At 40.4% G+C, this 27878-nt stretch overlaps 1 protein-coding gene across 2 annotated transcripts in view; it reads right to left on the bottom strand.

Annotated features, from left to right (window-relative positions):
* LOC136881282 (microtubule-associated protein futsch) overlaps positions 1 to 27878 on the bottom strand; it is a 383949-nt gene that overhangs the window by 245733 nt on the left and 110338 nt on the right. Inside the window, exon 1 of one of the 2 annotated variants that reach the window (XM_068225088.1) lies at positions 669 to 761. The exons of the other annotated variant lie outside the window; for it this stretch is intronic. The gene's annotated coding sequence lies outside the window, so the exon portion shown is untranslated. Of the gene's footprint in view, positions 1 to 668; positions 762 to 27878 lie in introns of those variants that run through there. 2 annotated transcript variants of the gene reach the window in all.

Genomic DNA, 27878 nt, shown 5'->3' with positions numbered 1-27878 from the left:
CCAAGTTTAATTTGTGTCCAAGCATGTAAAGCTTAAATTACAATTGAAATACTGAAGCTTCAAATAAGCTATATTCTGATCACGCATATAAGGAATATTATTATGGACAACAGTTTACGTGAAAGCTCTTCATCATGGTGGTTGTAGATACCAAAGACCTGAGAGCAGTAACGAATCTGTTTAAAAATAAATATAGTATGAAATGAGACAAGTCTGGTGTTGGAGATTCCTACAATTGTCGCACCATTAATTTTCAATTGTCTGTACTCCACGATCCACATTCCTCTTTGGCAACTCGCCAAAAACACTGTTTCTTGTCAACGCCCTGAACAGTTTAATCTACTTTTAATAGGAAGTGTCTCACTATTCTCCCTATGCACTTATCGCACGGCTATTATCCATCCACTGATACGAATTCCTTCAAATACTTTAATCTTCATGTTTTAATTCGTAGAGTCTGAATAGATAACCCCGAGTCCTTTGTGTAATGATGTTTCGAAAAAATCTCAGCATCTGACTAAAGCATGCGATACGCTGGAATTTGAGGGAAGAGTGCGTATTCATAGTTGTTCTCGTCGATATTCAGTTCACCACACTTTAAAAAAAATAGGAATGGCAAGAAAATATGCTCACCGGTTTGCGGCCAGCTTGTATGTTTTATGGCCTACCTCTCAGGAGAAGAGTTGATTCTGCAGATATCAGCCAAGCCGCGCCAGTTCCTTCAGGTCGGGACAAACTCACTACTGCTGGCAGGCGGAATGTAAGAGCGGACGGAGTGAACGTTAGGTTCGGCGCCCCGCCACGCTAATTTTAGCGGCCCCTCTGCCCCGCGCCTCGCGTCTCTTACAACCACATGCTAGCGCGTGGTGTGTGCCTGCGACAAGTGCAACCCCGGCCAAAAGCCGCCCGTGTGTGGTATCGTTGACAGTGGCACGATCTTTGCAGCTACATCTACTCCAATACCTTCCAGTCCCAGGAAAATATTTCAATTCTAATGCATTTTCAAAGAAACCTCCCAAAATCCAAAGACAGGGAGGAAAGAGCGGGTCAAAGCTCGAGGCTATACAATAATTCAGTTGCCGGCCGGCGTAGTGTAAGCATTCCAACTAAGCTTCTGCGTGGCTACTGGTTCGAGCCCGTCCTCAGGGATGGATGAATGTGTTGTGGTTAGTTAAATGTGTTTAATATAAATAAGAGACTGCTTTTCCACGATTATCACTAAGAAAATAGCTACGTGTATCACTAAAAAATTGGAACCCCTCAATGGAGAAGTGAAGCATGCATTAAAGAAAACTCAATTGAGAAATTTGATCATCTAATTCCTCTGTTTCCTATGGTCCATAAGAATTTGAGTGTTCGCATCATGATCCCAAGTTCACAGGTTCGAGGTAGCGACAATTCGACGGCAGAAGTTGGTATACAGGCTGTCTAAATTGTGCCACTCTAGAAAGCCTGGAACTGAATAACTGAAATAAATAAATAAATAAATAAATAAATAAATAAATAAATAAATAAATAAATAAATAAATAAATAAATAAATAATAATAATAATAATAATAATAATAATAATAATAATAATAATAATAATAATAATAATAATAATAATAATAATAATAATAATTGCTCCAGAAATGTCGTGGATTAGAGAAGTGTACGAAGGTGCCGGGGTGAATGGGAGGACAGGGAAATGACCAGAGCAAAAGTTAAAGCACTAAATTTTGAAATTTTATTTATTTCCTTTCTTTTTCTTAAAATTTTATAGATGGAAAATCTGAATAAACAACAATATATAATAATGAGCTCGTCAGCTCCAACAACAATGACTTGAAGTCCAAAATCAGGTACAAAACTAGAGAGAATTATCAATATGATAATATACAAGGTGGTGGTGGTGATTATTGTTTAAAGAGGAAGTACAACTAGGCAACCATCCTCTATATAATACTAATCAGAGAGAAAAAAGGAAGGGATCTAACACTTCGAAAAATGAAGATATCGGCCAAAGGAAGACAAGGGCCACAAAGGGCGTGAAAATAAAAGACTCCCTAGGTCTCCATACGTAATACCGTCGGGAGCGGAAAAGAACAAGGGTTGACCAAGGGAGGTCGGATAGGATAGATGAAAGTGAGGAGCCTGGCACAGGTAAGTGGAAGTAATGCCAGGACTCAGCTGAGGGCCCCGTAGTCGTCAACCAAAGTTCAGAGCCCCTGGGGCTAATATACGATCTGCTTCACTAACTCCCGTAGCCTAGGAGTCTGAGCTCCAAAATTAATACAGTCTAGTCTCTCAGAGACATACATTTCTTCAGCGCACCTGACAACCTTCAAATGAGGTATTTACAGTCACTTCTGCTCAACAGTTTTTCAATTTCTCTTCCAGAAACATAAACAAGGGCAATGAGTGCCCATACTAAATGGCCACAATGCAAAAAGAAAAAGTGCTAATGATCGGCCAAAAATAAAATGCAAGGAGGCGAAAAACCTGCACTCCTTCTAGAAAACTCTTCAAACCCTATATGGGCTCATGGCCCAAAGATACAGAAGCTAAGCTTATTCTACGTCGGGTTGGCTAAATGCGAAACATTAAATACCAAAAGAGTGTTAAGAAACTATAGAGTATAAGAAACTCACCCCATACCAAGTTGAATGGGAATCAACACAGGGAAATCACTCTTTGTTCCCTTACATGACATATTTCGCAGTAGCGAATAAAACAGAATTCGTAGGACATTTAAACCACCAGGTTTAGAAATTTACATGACATAAAACAGCTTTGAGATCTTCCCCTCAAGTTATCTGCCGGGGCTATAATATGTTAAAAGCCGGGCTGAATGGCTCAAACGGTTGAGGCGCTGGCGTTCTGACCTCAACTTGGCAGGTTCGATCCTGGCTCAGTCCGGTGGTATTTGAAGGTGCTCAAATACGACAGCCTCGTGTCGGTAGATTTACTGGCACGTAAATGAGCTCCGACGGGACTAAACTCCGGCACCTCGGCGTCTCCGAAAACCGCAAAATTAGTTAGTGGGACGTAAAGCAAATAACATTATTATTATTATTATTATTATTATTATTATTATTATTATTATTATTATTATTATTATTATTATTATTATTATTATTATATGTTAAGAAACGTTTGCCAAAACCTTGAGTTGCTGGGCCTTGCGAACGCCGACCTTCGTCCCCTGCCCCCTTGGTACACGCCGCACACAATAAACCGGAGCGATGAAGATAACAATACAGCCTTAAAGCACCCAGCTTTTATAGTATTTCGAGGGGAAGTTTCCAGAACTCTACAGATAGGCCAGATGCCTGCACAAACCCGCAATTTTAATTGGCTAGAGAAAATGTTCGCAAAATTTCTAATTGGTTGATAGACACATGAGAGTGAGGTGGGGGGGGGGGAGGCGAAGTGTTTACAACCTTGACACAAGAACAAAACAATCTTCAAAACTAAGGTTAACTTTCCCTTAAGAATTAATTGTCCTTAATGCCGCCAGAGGTGGCACTTAGGCCGATGGTAGAGACATCTAACAGTTGCAAACTCAGGTATCTTGCATTACATTAGTTCAAGTTCAATGATATAAATACTTAAGGCCACGGCCGCTTCCTTCCAATTCCTAGGCCTTTCCTATCCCATCGTCGCCGTAAGACATATCTGTGTCGGTGCGACGTAAAACAAATAGCAAAAAAAAAAAAAAGATATAAATGGCCATATAGAAGGCGCGCAGTTTAAACGGATGGAGAATGTGTACCCCCGGTATAATAATAATAATATAATAAAAATAATAAAATAATAATAATAATAATAATTTTACGTCCCACTAACTACTTTTACGATTTTCGGAGACGCCAAAGTGTCGGAATTTTGTCCCACAGGAGTTATTTTACGTGTCAGTAAATCTACCTTCAAATACCAGCGGACTGGGTGTCGGGATCAAGTCCACTAACCTGAGTTCCGCCACCACTTGAGCTACTCAGCCTCGTCTTATTATTATTATTATTATTATTATTTTTATTATTATTATTATTATTATTATTATTATTATATCCCGGAAGTTTAAGCATTTAATTTTGCTAAAATATGCAGGCAAATAAGCACTTACCATTTAGGAAATGGGCAGTAAAATAATTAAATAGGCATTCATAATGACAAAAGTTGGGTACTAAAATAATAAAGATGCATTCATGTAAGCTACGAAACACACATCTGCATAACATTTTAGTACTTAAACTTACATCCCTGTGTGGGTGGGGATGATAAAATAACGTCAACGGTATGCCCTGTCTGTGGTAAGAGGAGGTGACTAAAAGGGGGACCAGGGCCTCTCAACTTGGGAGGGTGGGTTGGCGACCACGGTTCCACTAGCTGAGTCTGGCGTTTCTTCCACTTCCACCAAATTGTTATTCCTTTCAAAACGATAATCACCACGAGCACGCAAATATACGTAGCAAGAACGTGACCTGGCAAACCTCACGTCATTTATGTAAATGTTTTTATCTATTAAGCTAAAATGAATTTTTTCTTTATTATCAATACAGTACATTGGAATGTCCGACTCGTTGGCTGAACGTTCAGCGCACTGGCCTTCGGTTCAGAGGGTCCCGGGTTCGATTCCCGGCCGGGTCGGGGATTTTAATCTTATTGGTTAATTCCAATGACCCGGGGGCTGGGTGTATGTGTTGTCTTCATCATCATTTCATCCTCATCACGACGCGCAGGTCGCCTACGGGAGTCAAATAGAAAGATCTGCACTTGGCGAGCCGAACCCGCCCTGGGATATCCCGGCACTAAAAGCCATACGACATTTCATTTCATTGGAATTATATAGTTTTTTTTTCACGAATTAATTTAATACATAAATAACTGCAGAAAATATCCACAATTATTTTAAAAAAGCTAAAAATGCATTAAGCTATCAAATAGGCTACGGAAGCTAAAATAGGCGAAAAAGGCAAAATAATAACTGGTCCTACCGTTCCCAAACGTACGGAAACATGTTTCTCTCTATGTGACAATTCGTATCCACCTATATAAAAAAGACATTTTGCCTAACTTCCAGTCTATTATTATTATTATTATTATTATTATTATTATTATTATTATTATTGCCTAGTGTCAGACTCCTTGGCTGAATGGTCGGCGTTGGGGCCTTCGGTTCAGCGGTTCCCGGGTTCGATTTCCGGCCGGGTCGGGGATTTTAATTGCGTCTGATTAATTCTTTCGGCTCGGGGATTGGGTGTTTGTGTTTCTCCCAACGCTTTCCTCTTCTTATTCAGACAACGCACTGCACTACCAACCACTACAGTAGACTAATACGCAATAGAGATTACTGATTACATCTCTTTACATAGGGTTGGCGTCAGGAAGGGCATGCTGCCGTAAAACAGGGCCAAACCCACTTGTGTGGAGAAAAAGCGGCAGAAGAAGAAAGAAGAAGACCCTGCCTTGGTGATCTATTTCATGAAACAAAATAAATATTGGCACTCTGCCGCGTTTGATGTATTGTGAACACTTGAAATGTAAAAATCACGAAAAATAAAAACAAAAGCAATCATAATGGTGGTGATTGTTTTAAGGAGAGAAACGTCGAGAGCATTATCCCTTCTGAATATTAATCACAGGAGAATGAAAATTCTGATCTATCGAAGATTGAGGGTTGCGCTAAAAGAAGTAGAAGGGCTACGGGAGTCGTGAAAATGGAAGACCTTTCAAATCTCACCTTAGAGGTCGTAAGAGAGTTAGAGTTCGTTAGGGAGGGTGAGATAGGAGAGATGAAAGGAGCCCGTGGGGTCTCCCTTTTGTCGCCTCTTATGTCAGGCAGGAGATACCGAGGATATATTTTAACACCGTCGCCCACAGCAAGAAGGATCGGAAGAGAAGAAAATTTGACAAACGGAGGTCAGGTAGGAAAGATAAGAGTGAGGAGTCTGGCACAAGGGTACCAACTCACCAACTCCGTTGCCAACAATGGAAAACAAAACCACCAGCAATCCTCATTTCGACCCAGGGACAGTTGGGTACAAAAAGTTTGAAAGTCGTGAAACAATAAAGTGTTTTAAATGGTGACAGAGATGTGAAACACAGATGAGCTTTTACTAATGACATACGCAAATGTTTTTGATCGTCAGTCCATTCGATAATTCATTCAATGAAGACAAGCTCAACAGTCTCGTTAAGCAATGGTTTTTACTTCAGGTGAGTTACTTAATGCCCAATTTTCTTGGAAATATTTGATCAAATTTTCAGCACTTGTAAGTCAACAAGAGACATTCCTGCTTCACCTAGTAGAAATATTTGCTTGTAAATATAATCTCCGTCAACACTAAACAACTGTTCGTTGTTCCTTAAGCGGCAGTAAATTCCATTGGTTGTTTTATTATCGAATATTAAAATGCTGGTCATACAGAGGTTGTTAAGAAGTCTGTACTGGCTACGGGCCTTATTCAAAATATTGGCAATATTTCAGGATCTGTTAGTAGGCAACCCTTAACTATAGACACTGCGTCGAAGAGTTCAGTCATCACATCCATAATTCAAATGTTTGATAACAGCAATGAATGAACTGTTTCCAATGTTAACTATTCCCACCATCGCTCCACAGACAAAAACACTGTAGAGTACTATCTTAACAAAACGTAATATTGCGGAAAATATGAAAGGGGAAATTTATTTCACGGATAAAATTATTAATTGAGATACCAGACCTTCTCGCAACAACCGCGAAAAGACAGATCTTCACTCAAATTCAATATAGCATTTTTTTAAATTTAAGAAATCTGAACTGCAAGTTGACCCTCGAAAGCCAAGTACAGGTTCTACCAAAGTTTAAGGACACCTGCATATTTCATGAACATGATTCCTGTCCTTAAACTTTTGGTCTCAGGCATACTATTTTTTGCAGGGAACTAGTACATATTTAGAGGAACATTTGCTGAAATTTCCATTAAAATATCATATTTTTGAAGTTATTAAAGTTTTTGTTTATAGTAGTTGGAGAGAAAATAGCTATTTTTAATACTTGAGGAGATCTGGAGAGTACAATATGGGGATTACATTAATAATCTTTGTTATGGAGAAACCACAGATACCAGTAGAATATTTAAAACTGTAATAGAGCAACAGAATATGTTTCCATTTAAAAATATCCCCCGTTTTACAGCTCGCAACAGAACTATAGAAAGTCTTAAAAAAGTATTCGTTGACCATGGCTGGACAGGAGACTCCTCAAGCTATCGAGATCACTTGTGCGTTACTTTTTTTTTTTGCTAGGGGCTTTACGTCGCACCGACACAGAAAGGTCTTATGGCGACGATGGGATAGGAAAGGCCTAGGAGTTGGAAGGAAGCGACCGTGGCCTTAATTAAGGTACAGCCCCAGCATTTGCCTGGTGTGAAAATGGGAAACCACGGAAAACCATCTTCAGGGCTGCCGATAGTGGGATTCGAACCTACTATCTCCCGGATGCAAGCTCACAGCCGCGCGCCTCTACGCGCACGGCCAACTCGCCCGGTCTTGTGCGTTACGTTGTAGCGAGATACTGGAACTATATTTGTTGTATGTCCGGCGCTCCCTTCTCGCTCCGCCAGCCAGCTGTACGCGCGCCTGTGTATCATTCTGCCAGCTTCGACGCGCAGCCCTCAGTGCGCGTGCCTGACCATCGAGTGTACTATAAATAGGAGCTCCCTGCCTGCTCACTTGCCCACTTGCCCCGGTGTCCAGCTCCAGAATACACCCTACGTCGAGCACGGAGGCTACTCCTCTTGAAAATGTGCTTCGACCAGGTGGACTGAATTTCTGGCAGTACGAGGTTTCACCTCTGGTCACCGCTCCCTTACCTGTTTCCGCTGCCTATGTTCCGTAATTCTTTTACAAGCCATTTTCATTCCCTAAGTTATGCAAGCTCCCTTAGTTTCGCTAGGTGGAATTTCTTCAATCAATTGAACTTGCTTTTTAGGAATTCAGGCACTTCAACAAACAAGGACTCTCAAAGACATTTATGTTAGTGTGCCAGATAGTTCTCGACTATCAACGTGTCAGTTCACAAAGACTATCTTTTCAAGATAGAAGTGTATATAAAAACTGTAAACCTGTACATATTGTATAAAGACAGACTTTTCTCAAGATTCAATATTCCTTTTTGCTTCAAAATAAATTTCAATTATTTGTGTAAATATCATAAAGTGAAGCAATAAAAGTTGTGATTTGTAAATTTCAACCTTGGTTACAACAATATTCGTCTTAGTTTTCCTCCGCTTCTCTTACTCTCCATGGTCGAGTCCATTATTCTCATAGGTAACCCGTCCTCTTCTATGACCTCACCATCGAAACTAGTTTATACCTACAGCTTCATCCACCCTGTTCATTCCTAACTTAGCCTTTACCTCCTCATTCCGAGTATCCTCCTGCCCAGTGATGGACTTGATATTTCTGCACTTCTAGAAAACTATAGCATGCTTCCACAAAAAAGAAAAACATGAACAACAGTCAAGTGCTTGAAATAACTACAGAATATGGTGACGATACACGTAATATTTTAAATTACACAACACTGGAGAATTCAAATGAAAATAACTCACGAATCATACAACTTTTCATCTCACTTTGATGGTACTCGTCGATCAAATGTACAGTCGCTCAAAAAAGAATGAACGCATGGTATTGTATAAGTTCCTCGCAGGTACACTGAACCTTTAGATAATTATAATGTATTGCACCCGACAGGGGCATGATCCAAGGACCTTTGGTTAATACTGATCCTTGAAATTATGGACGCAATGCTATTTAAAGAAAGGGAGACCGAAATTAATTAATATCTGCATTATTAAGACAGATAAATTGAGTCTGTTAAAGTTATTTTACGGGATTTCTTTGTTTGCGACCTATTGCGCAATACATTTCTTCATGCAACGGGGGCCCGCAGCGGAAGGCAAGCCCATCTAGACCCAGGAGGGGCTATGAATGGGGATTCCCCATGACATCACTCGAGAGAAGACATCCCTTCCTCAAGACTCAGAGAGTGAGGGGAAACCAACATTTTCGAAACGAAATATAGGAGCCATCTTTAATTCGGGCTGGCCAACTTAATTATCTACGATCTAAAAATTAATGAAATTCGGATTCTGGAGTCGTCTCCCGATTTAAAAAGAGATAAATGTCAGTGGGGCATTTATTTAGGGTCTCTAATGTCCTATTACTCGCTAATCTTTGAAGGGAGAAAGAATACAGTCTCAGTGTTTTGCGTGGAAAATTACCGAGGGCCATCTGGTTATCGTCACCACACATCCTCAAGACGGGAGTTCACCCTAGCATGGAGGGGGAAGCAGCACAAACATTAATTAATTAAATGAGATCCAACGAAGGATAATTGAATGGATATGTCTCAATCACATCAAGTAAATATTGGTCACCTGATAGTCGTACTATTACACCTCCAATGGGCCGTGGATAGGTCATATGCAGATTAGGGGTGGGAGAAATGGTCTCTTTGTTAAAAGCACTTCCGAGGGCGAAGCGCGTCATTCGGGACTCGTGGCTTACTGAGAGCGGAGCTATGTGAAGTTAAGCTCCCATCGATTCTTTGTTTGAGTGAATTTAAATTAAATTTACAAGTGAAATGGTGTACTGTGCGTAAATATTGCATAGATTGGATAGACGTGACACCCGTGACTAAACGTTAAAGGTCAGAGACGTGTCGCAAACACTCAATACAATTCGTATTATTATTAATATTATTATTATTATTATTATTATTATTATTACGGCGCTCCTCTTCGAGTAGTAACAAAGGTACGCGGAATCCGATACTGAACCGCGGATTGCGGAGTAAGATCCGATATCGTGGCCGGACGTTCACACTGAACGCAACTATACAGATCTGGAAATAAATAGTGACGTGTTGTACCCCTAGGAATACCGCCAGCGGTTTCGTCAACCTAGAACCATGGACTCCCATCCTGAAGGAAGAATGGTGCCACCAGTAACTGCTTTGGTGCCAATGGATCAGCACTAAACCAGCAATGGACTTCCCAAGCCGACAACGGGTCATCAAGTGATGGAGATGAGTATTTAATCATATTTAATATGACGTGATCAGATGGGGCGGGAACCAGTTATCATAACCTGACGCTATAATGTTAGAGATTGTAACTTCAGTTAATGTAGATGTGCTATCATGATGCACGTAGCTTCTATTTATTTTATTTTATTAATAACAGGTCTGAGCGATTAATTGTAAATAAAGGTATACTCCGATAAGTTTGCATGCAGTAGTAGATTTATTTATTCATTTTATTTGGGGAACTTGTAATCACTGATGCGTCAAGAGACCAATTTTTAATAATTCAGAGTAATTCAAGTTAGCTTGTAGTTAGTCCAGCGTTGATAATGCATGGCTGGCAAGTAGTGAGTAGATTACGTAAGCACCCAGAACTACGAGATATGACTACGGAACTGACACCACAGGCCTCCACTGAAATATTTAGATAGGGATTGTTACAATTTAAATTGGCAGGTTTATCACAATTTAAGTGCAACTTGAGGATGAGATAATTATCGTGTGGATAATTAAATGTGAATATTTAATTGAGTAATTACCGTGTGAAAATTTTATTGGGTGGATCACTGTGTGAATATTTAATTAGAAGTTAGTTACAGTATGAATTTTTGATTGAGCTGATTAGCGTGTGAATATTTAATTCATTATTGTATTACCGTGTGACGATTTAATTAGAAATTAATTATCTGTTAATCACAAATTTATTAGGGATTAATTACATCGTCATTACGAGGAAGTTCGGTATGATTACAGAGTATGATCTAATTACCAGGTAAGTCATGTAGGAAGATAGGGTAATGATGAATCCAGCAATAATAATAATACATTATAATGAAGGTAATCATACAAATATTGGTATCATAGAAACCGGTGTCGAGTTGTGAAGTCATGATAGTGTAAAAAGAATATGTGTGTTGAATTGAGGTGAAGTATTGGGAGCCGATGCAATTTGCTTAATGAGCAACAGAGCTCAGTTGATTGTGAACGAACCTCGAGATGAGGTGTTTTGTTAAAGAAAGGGCGTGTTATGCCTGTGAAGGCCGAGGCCACCGACCGCCCATGGAAGGGGGTTGGGGTGTTTGACCTAGTAAAGAGAAGAGTTTTTGTGTGCGTGTCCGCTCATATAAGAGGAGAGCCTTGAGTTAAAGAAAACAAGGCCTGTAGGAATCGGCTAATAATGGAAATATTCAACACGCCAGAATGAAGTATTCGCTATTAAATGACACGGCGATTGGTACCAATATTTGTTAGTTTACTGTCGTTATTCATTTGAGTATAATGTAGCTAGGGTTTCAGTGTCCTACTTCCATCCCAAGGGGTGTCAGTTCGTTTCCCTACGGCGGCATTGGTACTCGAAAATGCCAAAATGAAGGATGGGTGTCTCACGTGTTTATTGTATATAATATGTGTTTCTCTAAGTTGTTTATGTATCGTGTTGTGACTATAATTAGTGTTGGCGATGGTTCTGACCATCGGGGCGGCGAATTGTATCCTAGTGAGGGTCGGTTCAAACCCGGGCGTTTGTTCCACATTTGTGAGAGTTCTTTCTTGGTATTTCGTTGGAGAATAATTGTGTGTTTTAGTATAGGGATTGCTCAGACTTGTTGCATGTATGTTAATCTTATTAGTCAATAATATTCATATAGCCTCAGTGTTTATGGTAAATGTTTTCCATTCGTGTCACTTCATGGCGAATCGCTCTGCGATAAACAATACTCGGATCCATCACACACGACTAAAAGTCGATAACAAACCACAACAATTGATAATAACCCATGCAACGCATTTGTAAATATAAATGCGGCATTACCATCATCATCAAGGCCTAATAAACCGCTTGTATTAATTTAAACTTTAACTCGAATGTGTTCTCATTGTAATTAGGTATGACCCGTTTCTCCTACCCTGTATGCCTTTAAGGTAATTCTAGATAAGCGCCTATTTCATTTTATTTCAACCCGTTAACGCCCTGTGGATATCATGCCGGAGCCCTTTAGGGTAGGGTCGGGTGCAGTATGGAAGATGAATTCTTCTTCTTGCGTAGCATTTAGTCCCGCACTGGTGCAGGGTTCGTTTTTAAACATGCCATCCTCCACTTCCTGCGATCAAAGGCGTTAGCTTCAGTGATGCCCAGAAGACGCATGTCTTCCTTGATGCAGTCGAGCCATCACTTCTTGGGACGACCTTGGGATCGGGAACCTTTAGGATCAAATTGGAGAGCTGTATGTATCACTGAGTCTGCAGGGCTTCGGACGACATGACCAATCCCATCTAAGTCGCGCTTCTCGCATCTTCTTTGGGATAGGTGCCACTCTCAATCGCCTTCGGACATCTTCATTTCTGACATGGCCCAGTCTTGTAAGACCCAGTGACCAACGTAACACTTTCATCTCCATACCATGCAGAACCTGCTCATGCTCCTTAGTTGTAGGCTAACATTCCGACCCATAGAGTGCAACTGGTCGGGCCATGTATTTGAAGACTTTTTCTTTCAGGCGGGTGGGAATTTTCTTGTCGCATAGCACATCAGTGACCTGACGCCATTTCAACCATGTAGCATTTACTCGTGCTCAGGTGTCTGGTAATGTCTTTCCGGCTGAGGTGATGAGTGATCAAAGGTATTTAAATTGGTTGGCTTTAAGTAGGTCTTGCTCGTCGATGCAAATACTACAAGCAGTCTGCAAGCCACATTGCACATACTCGGTTTTAGTGAAGTTAAGGCGCAAGCCGCATTCTCCTAAACGGTCTTCAGGGGAATTATATTTTAATAATAATTAAAATTAAGTCTGATAAAATATTACAATTAATGTTATTTCCTTACGTCCCACTAACTACTTTTACGGTTTTCGGAGTAAAATATTACATCCGAGGAATATGCAATACTATGTGCTCATTCTTCTTTTGAGCGACCATGCATACTGTAGTTGGAACGGCCATCAGTAAGGCACGGATGTTAAGGAAAAGTCATATGTCATTCCTGAGGTCATTTTACCCGAAATATGAAAACTGTGAATGATGGGTCCCTGGCCCCGTTTAAAGCAATTTTATGTTGCATATAAATGCATATTTCGTCCATTTTATTACTTTGGTCATATTTTGCTCATTTTAGTCATAAAAGGTCATATTTCGGTCTATTTTGAGCATTATTGTTTAAATTGAGGCGTCGTTTTAAACAAGGTACATGTTATCTGGGTAAATTTTGAAACACAGGATTTAAAAATACTCTAGTAGGTGTAATTCCCCCCCCCCCCGCCCGAAATAGATAGGTAGTAAGTTTAGCAGACATGATTCCGAGAAAGAGATGGTCTACAAACGTACGCCGGTAGATACCAACAAGCATATTAATACTTTATTTTGGTTATTTTTTAGGAAAACAGAATGAGAACTACGCCTCAGGGCTATGATAGTGTATTAATGTATAAAGTTTTAATTTACCTACTGTAGCTCTGTCAGTTCGCATGATTAAATGTGTCTGCTGTGTTATCGATTATCGCTTTTTGACACGTTTAATGTTAGTAAGACTCTGATACTTGCTACCTATCCCTAAAATACTTAAGTCATAACTTACCTTTTTTAGGTCATACTTAGCTAGTTTTTGGGCATATTTACTTGCATATTTTGTACTTTTTAGGTCATAAACTTCCGAACTCTAGTCATCAGTCAGTCAGTTAGTCAGTCAGTCAGGAGGTCGGCTTTGATGTGAAGGATGGATAAGATGTTCAACCTCTCTTCTGACGTTGTAAAGGAAGGTAAGATTTCAATATGTTAAGAGCCGAAAACGAGCGATCTAATGTACAGTATGTCATATAAGCCGCTACTCTTTAGAGATTATTAGTCGCTTGTCGCAGCAATAGCAATAGTCATGGTATATTTAATATTCATCAGCCAGTCACAAGGAAATCTATCTTCTATATAAATAAAATCGTAACGACCGTCTGTCTGTACATTGATTATTTTGGCGAAATTTCCGTACAGTTATCCGTTTCAGGTGTAATAATGACCATCTGCATAATTTTTAGCTTTGGTGTCTGTTTGTCTGTTTGTTTGTCTGTTTGTCTGTTTGTCTGTCCTTCTATAACTTGAAAACTACTGGATATATTTCCACCAAACTTCATATTTAGCATCCACCTGTCCTTGGGTAGGTTTTAGCGCAAATATCGTTTCTAAATCCCTGAACTTAGTGGGGATTTTTACGAAACCGAAACCGTGATTTTGCACTCCCTCAAAGTATACACAACCAAAGTTAATGGAAATCTACCTGCCTTAATGAAAATTAATTTCTAAACCTTTTGTTCTCATGTGTATCATTTCGATAACAGGATTTAATAAGGGAGATATCATTAACGGACCGTTTTTCGGTACAAATCCCAGCGGACTTAACGCAAAAGCGGGTGCGCGTAAAGCGTATTTCTTACAACTTGAAAACTACTGAGATATTTGAACCAAACTTTATATTTAGCATCCACCCGTCTAAAGGTAGGTTTTAAGGTTTGTACCATTTCAAATTCCCGGAATGGACTGGGGTTTTATAGAGGACCGAAATGGTGATTTTTACTCTCCCACAATATATAAAGTACGAGACCAACCTGACTAGAAATCGATCAAATAGTTTGGAAATCCAATTCTAATTTCTTTTTCTCATATGCATTTTTCAACGGGAGGATTAATAAGGGAGATAACATGAAAGGTCGGTTTTCAGGCTAAGTCTAGCGGACATAGTCCAAAAGGTGTTATACGTGGAGCAGATTCCTTGTCTATCTAGATAAATCATATCGTAACGACCGTGTGTCTGTGCATTGACTATTTTGGCGAAATTTTCGTACAGCTTTCCGTTTAAGGGGTAATACTGACCACCTGCATATTTTTAGCTATAGTTTCCTGGAAGTCCTAAATTTTACCCCCCCCCCCCCCTCGCCCAAAATCAAGATTGCCTCACAATCTGCCACACGAGCTGAATAATTGAAATTAAGCAAATTTATACGTTTTAGCCGGTAACCAACGGAAAACTTCCAAGATATTTAAATATTTCACTTTTTATGCCGAATAATATCGAAATATAGGCAATTTAATGACGCTGCAGACCTTTGTTTCTAGGTATTTCGCGGCTAAACGGTAAGTCCTATCACAAAACGGATGGCACGATCTCCGTTCAATTTCGAGTTATCTACAACTTTGGTCCTGTGATATTTTGTCGTCTCTCTCTCTCTCTCTCTCTCTCTTATAGGGTAGATTTGGCTGTATGTTTCGATGGTTCGTAAATTTTGTGCTTTTTACACGTGTATTACTTAGTTTGACACACTTATAGGAAAGGTAGAGTCATCGAATTCGGCACGCACATTGATACGGCCAAGGGCTATATGCGAACCCAATTACATGATTCTAGCTTCCACATAAGTATGTGAAAAATAATGTAAAATGATGAAAATGTACCCAAATTTCACCCCATTCAAATATCGTAACTCAATCGAACCCATAAATATGTGAGATACGAGAAAATGTTTTAACACCAGACATGTAGAGCGATAAAAAGGACGTCTGAGGGTGCAAACCGTTTGTTGGTATGATGTACCGTTTAGGAGTAGTAAATCTCGAAATGAAGGTTTGCACTTTCAAACGTGCCCATGCTTATCTGTCATCTATATAAATATAATCGCAACGACCGTCTGTCTGTACATTGGCTATTTTGGTGGAATTCCGTACAGTTATCCGTTTCAGTTGTAATAATGACCATCTGCATATTTCTTAACTTTGGTGTCTGTTTGTCGGTTTGATTGTATGAGTTTTTATAACTTGAAAACTACTGAATATATGTCTACCAAACTTGATATTTAGAATCCACCTGTCCTTGTGTAGGTTTTAAGGCCAATATTATTTCTGAATACCTAAATTTACTGGGGGTTTATCCGAAACCGGAACCATGATATTGCACTTCCTCAAAATATGCAAATCCGAAATTAATTGAAATCTACAATCCTTAATGGAAATCCATTTCTAAAACTTTTGTTCTCATGTGAATTTTTCGACAGGAGGATTAATAAGTCAGATATCATGAACGGTTGGTTTTGCAGGTTAAGTCCAGCGGACGTAGCCAAAATGTGTTGTACGTGGAGCAGATTCCTTATCTATCTATATAAATAAAATCGTAATGACTGTGTGTGCCTGTTCATTGACTATTTTGATGAAATTTTCGTACAGATACCCGTTTGAGGGGTAATAATGATCGTCTGCATACTTTTTGGTTTAATTTCCTGAAAGTCGTAATTTTTACCCCCTCACCCAAAATCCAGATTGCAGCATAATCTGCCAGACAAGCAAGAAAATTGAAATTTGGTAAAATTATACGTTTCAGCTTGTAACGAACGAAAAACTTCACAGATCTTTGATTTTTTAATTTTTATCTCCGAAGAATATCGAAATATGGAATCAATTTTAATGATGGTGCAGACCTTCGTTTCGAGTATTTCGTGGGATAAACGGGAAGTCCTATCACATAACGGATGGCACAATCTTCGTTGAATTAGGAGTGATCTTCAACCTTGGTCTTATGACTTTTGTTGTATCTGTATCGCTTATACGTTAGATTCGTCTCTATTTCTCGATTTTAAGTAAATTTGGACTCTTGACCTATATAATTCATACTTTCAATCACTTACAGGAATGATCAAAGTCTACACGAACATTGGCCCACCCAGTACCCATATGTGAGCCAAATGCTATGTCACATAATTATCCGAAAAGTAATGCAATGTAAGATAATCTTACACAAATTTCAACTTATTCAACGTTTCTGACTCAATCTGACCCATGAATAGTTGAGATGCGAGAAAATATCATAGGACCAGCCATTTAGATAGCTAAATACTGCGCCTGACGGTACAATCCTTTGTCAATATGACGTGCCGTTTAGCAGCAGTTAATCTCTAAATGAAGGTCTGCAATATTGTAAACATGCATATACTTTCGTATGTCCATCTATATATATTCATTGATGTCGATTTGTAGCGATCGAGAAAGGGTGTGTCTGCTATTGTAATCCGTACTCCCTACACCAACTTTGACTGCTGGCAGTAGGAATGGGGTCCTTCTCCAACTCCTGTGTAACGGGCATTAGTAAGGAGGGCCTACCATTTTGATGAATAATTCACTTGTCGATTTGTCTTGCAGAAGGCAAGGGATCATGCAGTTTTGTTCTAAAGTCCCTACCCTATTGTGTTTGGCTCTAGGCCAGGGTGCCCGCCATTATAAACAAATGTTCCAATCTAAAATTTGACTAACATTAGGCATAGTGGCCTGCTATTTTCATGGAAACTCACTAATTCTGTGTGACTGTCAGTAAGCTGGCTGGCAGCAGTAAAAAGGGCCTCTCATTATAATGATAACTGCACAACTCAATTTTGACTGGTGGTAGGGAAGTTGCCTGCTATCTGTCTGAAAGTAGGAAATGGGTCTGCCATTGTAACTAAAACTCCCCAAATCGATTGTGACCGCGCAGTAGACAATGAGACCTGCAGTTATAATGTAAACTTGCCAACTCGATTGTGAATGGCAGTAGGCAAGTGAGCCTGTCGTTATCATCACAACTCCGCAACCCTCACTTCACATTGGAAACCGGTATACAATGTAGAATACCGTAGCGAAGCACAGGTACATTTGCTAGTTATTTTATAATACAGAATAGAACACTATCCATTTAACGCCGATTGTTAACGGCACACTTCTAGAATAAGATTTGGCAAATAGTGAACTATACACTGATTCTTCTTCTCCTTATTCTTCTTCTTCTTATTCTTCATTTTTCCAACTCCAGTTTCCCGGGTGTGGTGTACAAGTGTTCGCCATCTCTTCGTGTCTGCATACATCTTCTGTCCCAAAACATCTTTCTATTTGGGACCTCTCTCCTCCACATCTGATTTCAGTGCGTCTATCCAGTGTTTCCTTAGCCTTTCCCTTCGTCTCTTTCCTTGGACAGTAAGGTCAAAGTATTGACTGGCAGGTCTCTCACTCTTCAATCTCATAATGTGCCCATACCACTGAAGTCGACGCTTCTGTATTGCACTGGTAATAGGGACATCAGTGCCAGCTACCTTTCTGTTTACTTCATTCCTGATTTTCTCCTTTCGAGTAGTTTGATTCATAGTTCTAACGAACCTCATTTCTGTTTCCTCTATTCTGCTGCAGTCATTGTTTAGTAGAGTGCATGCCCCTATACCGTATGTGAGAATCAGTACAAAGTAGGTGTGGTACAATATTGTTTTTGATTTTTGTGGTATTTTACGGGCTGAATGTTTAATAGAACATGTAGGCCTAATAGCATTCAGGTTTGACCCGTTCTAAAGCTTGTGCTGATCATTTCAGAATTTAAGACAGAACATATCATTGGTTCCAGCACATCATCCAAACATCTAAATCGGCGTAATCCATTTTCTTGTTGCTTAATGGCGATATCATGTACGCCACTGATTAACTAACAGAAATAAACTAACAACAACAAAATAATATTCGGGAAACAAACAAGTAAAGGAATACAACTAACACAGTACAACTCCGAATGGAATCACAAAAAACATTCAGTACCCAGTTTCTAACTTCACTGTGTGCACACACGATTATCACTACAATGATTGTAAGTTCTGAATTGTTAAGGAATGTACAACATTCTGAAAAAAAAATGGTGTCAAATTTCCCTTTGAGAAAATAACATGATCATAAATATCTTTCAATAAATCAAATTCAGACTGATAACGATTGATTTATTTTCATCTTTTCGAGAAAACTCTATACGGAATGCGGAGTCGACAAGTGCAGGATTCAATGCATCGAAAGGGGGAAACTGACTCAGAGCCTATGAAACTACCATGAATGAACTAATCAGTTTTCTAGAGTATGAAGAGATGAGTCCTCGTCGATAAAGGAGCCTTTTCTCAGTTATGACCTCCATCACTACTTCACATCACAGCCTACACGGTTGCTAGGTAAAATCGCGTCATACAGCTTGTATAGCTAATTTTGTGACGCAGATTTTTAGAGGACCTCTAGCCATCAGATATACATATGTCAAAATGATTGAGAGTAAGTGAAGCCACGTGATGGTAGCATTCTTAAAATGTGGCATCGTTGGGATCGTTGTCATGGAAACAGACCATTTTTTAGTCAAGTTTTTATCGCTGCTAGCGCTAAATGTCAAACTCCATCTCTCGTGGGCTCTAGTATACATTCAACCATCTCACTCTGGGTCTACCTCTGAATCTCCGCCCAGGCACTTCAGGCCCCGTGCCGTGTTCCCGATTTAATCAGAGGGTTTTCTTCGAAACCAGCGCAATGTATTTTCTTGTTGCTTAACGGCGATGTCACGTACGCCAAGGCTGCCTCGAAAAAGTTCACTCCGTCTAAATCAACAGCGGCGTGGTCAACCATTCAGGACAATCTCTTGAACAACGTTATACAAATATGATTGTCCTGAGTGGTTTACCACACTTTAGCTCATTTTTGATTTAGATGAAGTGAACTTTTCTGATCAGTGCAGCTACTCGTTCTTCCATAGCTGCTCATGGTACAAATGGATCATTTTGTTAAATCTGATGATGACCACTTTCTCCTATAGAACACCTTTCTTGCTTTTCGGCAGCGAACCTTCCTCTTAACAGGGTTCAATTTTGGCCATATGAGGGATTTTTACCGAAATCTGAGGGCTGGTTCGAGGTCTATTCATCCTGCATAATGACAGTTGAAGAGCTATCTGACAATGAGTGGTGGGCCCGGTCTAGAAAGCCAAGAATGACGGCCAAGAGAAGTTATCGCGCTGACTACACATCACCTCGTAATCTGCAGGCCTAGGTCCATTAAGGCTGTACCGCCATGGGGTAGTTTTCGCTTTTCGTACCATGCAATATACATTTTCCATCGTTCTTCCGTGAATAATGTTTACCATCCATCATTATCATGGCCGATTCCTTAGGTGAATGGCCAATGTACTGGCCTTCGGTTCAGAGGGGCCTGGGTTCGATTCCCGGCTGAATCGGGGATTTAAATCCTAAATCTTTCCCTTAGGTCAGTGACTGGGTGTTTGTGCTGTCCCCAACAGCCTTGCAATCTATACATAACACACAACATTATACTCCACCACGAAATACGCAGTTTCCTATAAACGGCATATGCTGTACACCCCCGTTGGTGGGTCTACCTTAGAAGGGCTGGATCAGACCACATGAAATATTATTATTCATGAAGTACATGATGTGACCTCCTAAAGTCTGTGAGCGAGATAATGATGTAATAGTTATTTCCAGGCAGTACGAATTTGAGCAATTATTTGCCAATAAACTCCAACAGTTTTCGTAAGTCCTTGTCCTGTCGGTCCGGTGGTCTCCCTTTTATCCTGTGATATTCTCTAGGGCTCCACACAATAACAAGTATTGTCCATCGACAATCCTTCCTAAGAATATATGACCAGTCCTCTGCCATTTCAGTGCCACGTTTTGAATAATGTTAGTAACCTTAGTAACTGAGTGTGTGCCATCTGCTCTCTTTCTATCCTTTCATGAGAAATCCGTTTACTATTAACAGCTAATACTAGGATTGTAAACTAGATATTGTGTGGCACTTTCAACGATATCAATCAGTCATCCCCTCCGAACACGTCGTCTTGAAGAGGTCCATCCTACTAAAAAAAATCCACATTTCACAATAAATATTTTCCGAGGTATTTCTGTTGCGTCATATGCAGGAAGAACCTTGGTCTAACTGGACCTGAAAATATCAAGTGGTGGAATTTACGGCACCAGAAATCTGACCTCGCCACCGAAATCTAATTTCCCCCAATAAATGCTTCCTCAATTGACAGTACGTGGACTAATCTATGCAGATCCATCAACAGTACTACTCTTGGCTCTGGACTGATGCGATGCAATAAACATGCGCAGCATAAAGAAGAGGTATACAGCAAGAAGCTGGCACAGATAACTGAAGACAGCCGAGAGGAGTATGTCAATCCAATGAGAATCCAAGAAAGCTGTTGCCACAGTAAGAGCTGCTCCCTTTCAAGGCTTATATGACCAGTTGGGATCTAAGGAGGGATAAAGTATGATTTGCCAACTAGATAAAGCACGCAAAAGAGCAGCCCAAGACTTGGACAATTACATGTGTAAAGGACAAGGAAGGTAGGCAACTATTGGAGAAACGCAAGGTCTTGGGACGCTGGTGAGAGCACTTCGATGAGATCTCGAACATTGACTTTACACATCCACCAATTCCTGACGGTCCCACAATTGCTGGACCAATTCCAACTATCAGTATATAGGAGACTGCAGAAGCAGTTAATAAAATGAATCCCTGTAAGCTTCTGGACCTGATGAACTTCCGTTAGATATTTGGAAGATCGAAGAATTAAACAGTTCCGCAATAGACTGGATAGCGACCGTCTTTAATGCCATTGTGCATGCTGGTCACATACCCACAGACTGGGCAAAAAGTCTCACAATCGCAGTTTTCAAGAACAAGTGTGATCCAGCTGTGTGCTCTAATTATCGTGGAATCCACCTCCTGTCAAATACAATGAACATTTTCGAACGATTCTCGATAAGGGATTGCGTGGCATTGAATATTTCAGCCAAAAATCAATGTGGCTTCATCAAAGGGTCTGGAACCACTGATGAGATCTTTGCAGCTCGCCAACTCATTGAGAAGCATTTTGAAAAAAGGCAGCCCATTCACATTGCCTTTTTTGATCTTGACAAGGCTTTCGATCGAATACCACACCGTCTAATTTGGTATGCATTGCGAGATCATGAAGTTCGAGAACAACTCATTAATTGGGTTCAAATGCTCTACGATGATAACACCTGTAGTAGAATACGATGCGCCGCTGGTATATCAGACAGCTTCTCGATCAAAGCTGGTGTTCATCAAGGTTCAGTCTTGTCACCTCTACTATTTTATTTATGTAATGGGCACGATCACTAGAGACCAGAGAACTTACTCATGCGAATGATGTCATGATTGCCAGCACCTCAAACATGATCTACAACACCAGGTCCAAGACTGCAATTACGCCCTCAGCATATTTTGTCTTCGTCTTAACATCAAGAAGACAGAATACCTAACAAACCAAAGCGGCGAAAATATTGAAGTCAATGGTGAATACCTACCGAAGACTGATACATTCCGTTACTTAGGATCTCATTTATGTAGTAACACCAGTATCAACGCTGAAATGCGAGCAAGGATAAATGCTGGATGGATGCGGTGGAGGAAAGTAGTGGGAGTGCTCTGTGACAAGATAATGCCGATACACCTCAAGTCGAAAATATACCGTGCAGTGGTTCGCCCAGTCGCTATCTATGGAGTTAAGTGCTGGCCAGTTAGAGACGTGTAACGGGACGAGTAGAGCACCAACTTCACGTTAGGGAGATGAGTATGTTGTGTTGGTCTATGAAAATATCTTGCCTTGACCAAATTACAAACGACGCTATTCGGCGGAAGATTGGCATCGCCGCAATAAAATAGAAAATGCGCGAGAGACGTCCCCATTGGTATGGCCACATCATACGCGCAGCAATACTGCCTACCACTTTAAAGTTTCCAACTGGAATGCCAAAATGACGGTGGCAGAAAGCCATAAACGCTGACATAAAAGCATTCCACTTACAGCGTAATGTTTTCGATCATAGGAACCGGCGGTTCTTGATCCGCCAAGCGCACCCTAGCTTGGATAAAGTCGACTTGGAAGGCCATAGCAACGATAACAGGATGCCATCAACACCGACTATTACGTGTTTCAGTGGTGGTTGATAGTGTGATGTGTTATGTGTAAATGAAGATGTGTATTAAGACAAAGACAAATACCCAGTTTCCGAGCCAGAGGAATTACAAAGAGCTGGGCTGAGTAGCTCAGACGCCAGAGCACTGGCCTTCGAACCTGGCTCAGTCCGGTGGTATTTGAAGGTGCTCAAATATATCAGTCTCGTGCCAGTAGATTTACGAGCACGTTAAAGAACTACTGCGGGACAAAATTCTGGCACCTCGCTGTCTCCGAAAACCGTAAAAGTAGTTAGTGGGAGGTAAAATCAATAACATTATTATTATTATTATTATTATTATTATTATTATTATTATTATTATCAAGACGTACCGAGCGAGTTGGCCGTGCGGTTAGGGTCGCGTAGCTGTGAGCTTGCATTCGGGAGATAGTGGGTTCAAATCCCACTGTCGGCGGCCCTGAAGATGATTTTCCGTGGTTTCCCATTTTTCACACCAGGCCAATGCTGGGGCTGTACCTTAATTAAGGCCACTGCCGCTTCCTTCCCACTCCTAGGCCTTTCCCATAAGACCAATCTGTGTCGGTGCGATGTAAGCAACTTATAAAAAAGAAAAAATCTCTTGGAAAACTCTATTCAATTCGAGTTCAAACATTTGCTATCTGGTCAAAGAAAATCGGGAAGCGGTTGTAACAATGCTGTACAAGAAAAATGAGAAAAACCAAACAATTCTAATTGAAAATTGCACCACGAAAGGCATATTTAAACAAGTCTCTTCAACATCGGGCGTGGTCAAGATTTGGATGGATTGCCACGCGCTGTCGGTGGGGGTAAGGGAATGGAGGAGCGGAAATGAACTGGCCACCCTAACGTACGTAAACTCCGACTCAGGCACACCTCTGCGGAGGTTCGGACCTGCCTTCGGCAGAATATACCCTTACCTTTTTTTAGATTTGGAAGAAATTATATTCCTACGCTTGTGATGAGAGATTCCTCAAATACTTGCATCTAGCTTTTGCTGTAGTGCCTGCCTTGTCTCCGAGCTTATTGGTTTGTAATCTTGGATTAAATTGAAGAGTTGACTTCGGTATATTCGTTAACTTAGAAATGGGGGACACAGTCATCTAAGAAGATGTTTTCTTGTTTTCTGTTTTCTGTTTGAAACGCAGTTTATTCCTTTGTAAAAGAAACATTTGCTACTACTGTTTATTTACACTTTATAAACCGTATAATAGTAATTAGTACTTCAATGTACATTCTTCCGGCGCTTATACTCATAAGATTTCTAATTCTTCCCGCTCTAGTTATTCCTGGGTCAGTTGGATATAATCCACTATGCGAGTGAGACTAAACCATACTCCACATCCCCCCAGTTAAGTCTCATGTGGATCGGGTGTGCGAGAGGAACCCGCCTGCGTCGAGACTGGCGCGACGAACTCACCGTACTCGCCGGCCTGGTGGCTGGTGGGCCGAGCTGGAGCAAAACGGTTTGTAGAGAAGGTAATATTGTACACTAAAAGAGGTAATAGATTTTAACTAGGTTTGTATTTTATGTCGTGTTACACTAGAGACTAGTTGGCACTATATCAAACAACATAAGAAGTTGCAATGACAATACAGTTTCTAAGCCATCTAAAGAAAAACAAAATGAAGATCGCAAATCCTAAATGGAGTAATCATTGTCTCTTAGTATTCCGTCCCAACCACGACGTCAAGAAGGTGGAGCCACCACACACTCCCTCCCCGGTGACAACGGAGAGATGCTTTGATGGAAAGAGAGCGGTTTGTCCAAACCGAGTTTGCTTCTCTGTGGTTGGCAAAGGTGATGGCGTAGAGCTTTTCTGATTGACTTGATTAAGATATCTGTTCGGTAGCAGGAGGATGTTCATGGCCTTCATACAGCAGGAAAGCAGGTTTAACCCTGTTAATTGATACAGTCGTTTGACCACGAGTTGTTTCAACCATAGAATGCTTTACAGAACGTGAAATAATTATGCAAGAAGTACTCCCAACAGCAGAACCATCTGTACTCTTCTGTAGAGAAGTTAGATATGCCACTACCAAACTCAGTTGTCCTCGTATCAAACCTAACTCCACGATTATGCGCCGTAATTTTTCAGTATTTATCAGACTGTAGTATTTCGTTATGACTATTTCAACCGCGAAGATCTATAATTGAGGAGTTTCTGTTCAAAAGGCACTGTTTCCACCTTAAGAAAGTTGTGGGAAAACCTTACGAAACGTAAAATAAAAGGCACATGGAATGTATCCATGATCGGGTTTGGTACAACTTGTAAGTAATTACATCTTTCTGGTTTGGATTGCTCATGACAATCGATAATACTCAACTACTGTAATGCATGTGGACGAAATACTGATTTTTTTGAGTGGAAATAGCAGCTTTTGAACAGACACTCCTCAATTCTATGCTCTCTCACTGTGTAAATACTGGTCGCATGGTCTTCCGAATGGCCCATCATATATCGGATGTAAGGGCTTGCGAACTGCATCATGCTAAGTGAACACGTGGTAAGAACGCAAGAGTTCGGAGTGCACAAATGGCTGTTCGGGTGAATGATTGGTGGATGGAGCAGTACGTAAGGATTGGGCATGTTGCTTGAGTTTGAGAACGAATGAAAGGGCATCTGTTGAGGGTGTTTCCTCAATGAAATATGTTGGGAGCCTTACAGGTTATCCATAAATTAGCTCAGCTGGTGAAGAATCCAAGTGAGGTAAATGAAATGGCGTATGGCTTTTACTACCGGAAGTGTCCGAGGGCATGTTCGGCTCGCCAGGAGCAGGTCTTGTGATTTGACCCCGTAGGCGACCTGTACGTCGTGATGAGGATGAGATGATGATGAAGACGACAACACATATACCCAGCCCCCGTGCCAGCGAAATTAACCAATGATGGTTAAAATTCCCGACCCTGCCGGGAATCAAACCCGGAGAACCTGTGACCAAAGGCCAGCACGCTAACCATAGGGCCGGTATTATAATAGAGGTTTAAACTGTTGGTTCAGTTTAACCTTCGGTTTATCTGTTAGTCGCGTATTCTAAAACTTAATCTTAAGTTTAACTAGAGATTAATTTTAGTGCCACTCATCTATCGTTTAAATTGAAGTTTAAGAATACATAACCTTACAACATGGCAGAACGAATGGATCTCGAAGATATATTTGAGGTGTCTGAAGAAATACTAAGCGATGATAAAGAAGTGGTTCAAATCATTGAACGACAACGGGCACCACGAGTTTATCGAGCAAGGGCACGTCACTTTTATATATGGAATGAAACAGAGTTTTTAAATACGTTCAGGCTTACAAAACAGACTGTCATAACCCTATTTCAGCAAAATGGCGCTAGAATAAAACATACAATGACAAGGTAAGAATGTAAAAATGACTTTTTGAACTGTTTGAATATCAAAAGTGTAAAATTTAGAAAATAAAGTAACTTCCTTCTATTTCAGAAATCATGCTGTAGAACCCCTAAGTCAGCTACTAATAGCATTGCGGTTTTATGCCTCCGGTAGTATGTTCATTACAATGGGAGATTTCGGAGGAATTCATAAGGCCACCATTTCACGGACTATCTGTAAATATTACTATACTAATTGCACAAGAAATTCTATTTCCTTACAAGTAAAATCAGGACAACGTTTATTGTTTTTATCCGCCATTTTACCTACAAGAAGTAAACAAAACATTATCGATAGTCATCTTTTCTCGCAAGTCACTGCTACCAAGATCGTATATTTCCTTCTTCACTTCAGTTTGTAGGCCGGACATAAGACTCTACATCGGTTTAAACTCAAGTTACAGTTTAACTCAATCTTCAGTTTAAACCTTCATTATAATACTGGCCCAGCCATGGAGCCGGACTCCAACTGCGGTATTATGAGGGATCACAAATGTGGAGAAAGTCATTTTGTACACTGTGAACGGTAATAAAGGCTTTTTGATTTCAACTAGGCTTATATTTCATCGCTAGAGACTCGCCGGTACTACATCAAAGATAACATAAGAAGATGCAATGACAATAAAGTTTCTAAAGCATCTAAAGAAAAACAAGAGTGAAGATCGAAAATCCTTAATGGAGTAATCATCGTCTCTTTTTACTCCGTCACAACCATGACGTCGAGAAGGTGAAGCCGCCACAGGTTTTTATTCATATCTAACAGTACTGATATACACATTCAAAGAAGTTCTAATCTGTAACTTCTGACCGATGACCACGTGGTCGCCCCATGACAATATCGTGTTGCAGTTCCGAACCTGGCCACTTGCCTGTTAAATTTCAATTCTCGAGAATAGCACTGCAGCCATTTCATAATAATTACAGTATTTAACAGATGGACTAGGGAGCTGTTAAAATCCTCACTCTAGTCTTAAAATAACATAACCACCCGTCGAGTAGCTGGTGAAACGTCTACCGTCTTGATAATGTCTGCAAATGATCCGGAAGCGCTCACAAGTCGAGAGACTCACTTGCCTGCGAGTGCTCCAGGAGGGCAGAGCTCCCCCACTTCCTTCCAGCAACTAAAAATACATGTAAGCCGCAAGCCAACGATGCGCGAAGTGAGTTCTTCTTTTTTCCTTTCTCTATCTCGAGTGCAAATTCTGTACTTGGCCTCAATCATGTCTTGTAGGAATTCACTCGGAAATACCATTGGCACAAAAAGTGGCTTTAATGTGTGTCTCTGTTGATGGTCAAACTTCCCCAAATCAACAAGGTTAATATTGGAACCAGACTAAATTATAGGAAAACCATTTATTGAAACCTATTGTCCTACTCCTTAGCTGAATGTACTGCCTTTCAGTTCAGAGGGCCCCGAGTTCGATTCCCGGCCGGGTCGGGGATTTTAATCGTTTCTGATTAATTCTTCTGGCTCGGGGACTGGGTATTTGTGTCTGTCCCAATACTCTCCCCTTCATATTCAGACAACACACCATACTATCAACTGCCACAGAAACACGCAATAGTGATTACATCCCTCCATAGGGTTGACGTCAAGAAGGGCATCCGGCCGTAAAGCAGGGACAAATCAACATGTGCGACGTAGTTC

The sequence above is a fragment of the Anabrus simplex genome, chromosome 1 (assembly GCF_040414725.1).
Source record: "Anabrus simplex isolate iqAnaSimp1 chromosome 1, ASM4041472v1, whole genome shotgun sequence".
Taxonomy (NCBI): domain Eukaryota; kingdom Metazoa; phylum Arthropoda; class Insecta; order Orthoptera; family Tettigoniidae; genus Anabrus; species Anabrus simplex.
Note: the sequence above shows the minus strand (reverse complement) of the source record. Positions and strands in the feature narration are given on the sequence as shown.